Genomic DNA, 3,223 nt, shown 5'->3' with positions numbered 1-3,223 from the left:
ATATATATATTGTTTTTTCACTTTTTTAAGATAATAAATTTGTGTTGCTTTATTTAAAAAAGAAAGAACTGAAAGAAGAAAGATATAGAGAGAGAGGGAATAGGCCAAAATCAGCATAATTACTGGTAACTTTCAGATAAAATTATCAATGTATGTTCTGATATACAGGTTTTACTGAAAATTAATGGTGAGAATACAGAAAAGATCATTCTTGCCTGAAAAACTTACTGTGTATTTGTGCTAAAATTGACATTTAAGTAGACTTAAAGCTTGGAATGAGATATTAGTATGTAAACTTGTGCAAACAGACTTCACTGTATGACTCTTAACACAGACCACCAGGCTTACTTCACCCTATGCTGGTCCAACCTGACCTTTGCCTCTTTCTTTCTCACACCTTGTTTAAGAAACGGGCACCTAATCGAAGTTAGCCCTGATTATAACTTGGAAGTCATTAACAAAGCCCATTACCATCATGTGCTTGGAATATATGGTGCAAGAGGAAGTTGAGATGACTGTTTTCACCCACTCGTCGTGCCTCGTGGAGAACAGAAAGCCCGTCCATTTGGTATCTGAACCAATCAGATTCAAGGTCAGCAGTCAGGTCTCAACATAACAGTCATTATTAAATGAAAATGGGGCTTGAGATAAATGACCCTTTGCAGCTGAAGAAATATTTAAACCCATAATTTTCAGGTTAAGTCATTCGATTTAACAGACGGAAAGGCTGGAGTGACCCTTGAAGGACTTTTCCTGTCTTATTGAAGAGGGGAAGGAATTCAACTGGGCTGCTTGACTCTCATTAGGGGGTTTGACTTCCCAAGCATTTAGAGTTTTTTTAAAAAATGCATTCACATCTTTAATAAGGGGAGTAATGTCTGTGTCTAAAACATCTGTTTGGGATGTGTGTATGTATACTTTTCTCATTTCCTTCATTTATGTTAATTGAAGAAATTATAAAACATTCAAGTTCATTTCAAACATTCTCCTTTAAAATACAACAGTGCTTGATTTCGCATACTTTAATATTTCAATATGACTTCAGGTTGGTAAAAGTGCATAGAACACTAACTAGGCAAATTAATCTTTGCACATTTTCCCTAACCAAACGACATTAGATAATTATTAATAAAAGAAAATGAAATTATACTTCTTTTTTTCTTTATTTTATTTTCCCATCACCATTTATCCCCTTTATACCCTCCTATAAAATGGGGAAAAAATAGTAAGAAAAAATCTGTTCTATTATCACTAAAGTAGCAAGAGAGTCTTGTTGTTGCAAAATTTCCATCTCAAATGATTTCGATGGGGCGCTTCTGTAAAGATGAAAACTGTACATATATCGTCAATTAAGCAAGCTGCACCAGGCCCTGGGAAAGCAGACATGAAATGGTGGAGATGGCCGAAGGTTGTCACTGGAGACTAGGGATTAGAACCTGGTCAAAGCAGCAAATAAAAAAAATTTAAAAAGCTCTTAAAAGAACCTGACAAGGGAAGCTTAAATCTTATTTAAAGGGTTGGGTTGTACTAAGCCTTGAAAAATTCAATCCTCCGGAGGACTATATCTCACTAAGAAAGCTCCATGTAAGTTTATCATGTATCCAACACCTAGACATTGGGCCTCAGAGACCACTAGGATAATATTTCCTCTGGATTAGCACTGAAGCTTGGAAGTGACATTTGTAAGAGGCAGGCTTTAAACTCCAGGGCTTTTCCAATTACAAAATGATCATTCTGGAGGGGGAAAGTGCTTACTGCAGAGAGAAGTTGCTGTGATTTATGTCTTATAGGATCTTCCTTTTGCGCACCAAGTTACTTACTAGAATAGGTATATTTTGCTTTTCCTTTTGTGCTTTAACTAAAGTTGTCTTTTGATTGATAATAAGGGCAGGGTGTATTTGTTTCAGTGTGTTTTTATTTTTTCAGTTCCGCCATGTCCAAAAGAATGATGGTGCGAATCCTAGTTACAGGTTATATCAGCAATTAAACTGTGCACATCATGGGAAACATCATGAAATGCCAACACTGGGCCAATATAGCCTCTGAAGCTTTACTGACAGATCCTTTCCTGCGCAGACTCAATGGACCTCTCTCCAACTGCTCTCTGTGATGAAAGCCAGACAACAATGAGGTGAGACTGAAAAGTTGTCCCTCCTTTACTTTTGGTCCATCTGTCAAGGTCTCTGGGATCTCTGTAAAGTCTCCTATTGTTCCACATATAAAGGGTACTTTGGATGAATAATATCTAGTGACAGCCAATGTGATAAACTACCTGACTCCCCTGGGTCGTTTTCCTAGGCTGGTTGTCATAGCTCGTTGGCCAGGATGTATGTTTTGAGCAGTTGCAAACATGGACAGGTTTGGGGAAATAATTTAAAATAGTATATCTCTTTATTTACATTTGTGTGCACACATCCAGGGCATCTAGAGAATAAGTAGACAGATTTGCATTTGAAGCCAAAGGAAGTTGGCTAACTTTGGTTTCACTTCAGAACTGCAGGCTGCATACTAATTGACTCATCTATTTTACAAATCTGTGAGACCTGCCGGTAGTGGGACTGAGGAGCAGATCATGGCTGAATCACAGCAAATCCATCACCCCTGGTAGAAAAACAACTCTTAGATTTACTGAGTATGTCAGTAGAATGAGTGTTACACAGAGAATTCTTCCCTCTCAAAAATAAAATAAATCTTGAAGCCAAATGTCATAAGCCAAATATGAAAAAACAATAATTTTTTTACATTTCCACATATTTTATAGAATAAGGATTAGAAACCTGGCATGAAGAAATTCCTGGCTTCAACTCACATATCCACTCAGTCCTCACCTCGCTTTTTCTTTTTTCATCCTTCATTTCCTGTTCCTATCCTCATCTCCTGCACTTTTTTCCTCTGGATTCTGAAAGTTTTTATTGAAACCTGAGAGTCATAGTCAGTTCTGGAGTTGTAGGAAAGTTCTGCATACACTCAGAGCACTTTTACCAAATTTTACAAAAATTTAGGATATACACATTTTTAGAAAACTGAAAATTGGTGGTTCTTAGTTAGGCAACTCTCGAATCACATTTAAAATCAGCATTAACCTAAGTGATAACAGAATTATATAAAATTAATATTAAAAATGGTGATTGAGCCCTGGCCGGTTTGGCTCGGTGGATAGAGCGTCGGCCTGCGGACTGAAGGGTCCCAGGTTCGATTCTGGTCAAGGGCATGTACCTTGGTT

General features: G+C 37.3%; 1 long non-coding RNA gene across 1 annotated transcript in view; it reads left to right on the top strand.

The window, feature by feature from the left end:
* Window positions 1–2,123, top strand: part of LOC106726330 — a 194,482-nt gene extending 192,359 nt beyond the window's left edge. The window contains exon 7 of the long non-coding RNA XR_001362387.1: window positions 1,927–2,123. This is a non-coding gene — a long non-coding RNA (uncharacterized LOC106726330). The remainder of the gene's footprint in view (window positions 1–1,926) is intronic.
* Window positions 2,124–3,223: the final 1,100 nt, after the last annotated feature.

This window comes from Myotis brandtii, unplaced genomic scaffold, assembly GCF_000412655.1.
Source record: "Myotis brandtii unplaced genomic scaffold, ASM41265v1 scaffold250, whole genome shotgun sequence".
Taxonomy (NCBI): domain Eukaryota; kingdom Metazoa; phylum Chordata; class Mammalia; order Chiroptera; family Vespertilionidae; genus Myotis; species Myotis brandtii.
The sequence above is the reverse complement of the archived record's forward strand: the minus strand, read 5'-3'. Positions and strand labels throughout refer to the sequence as shown.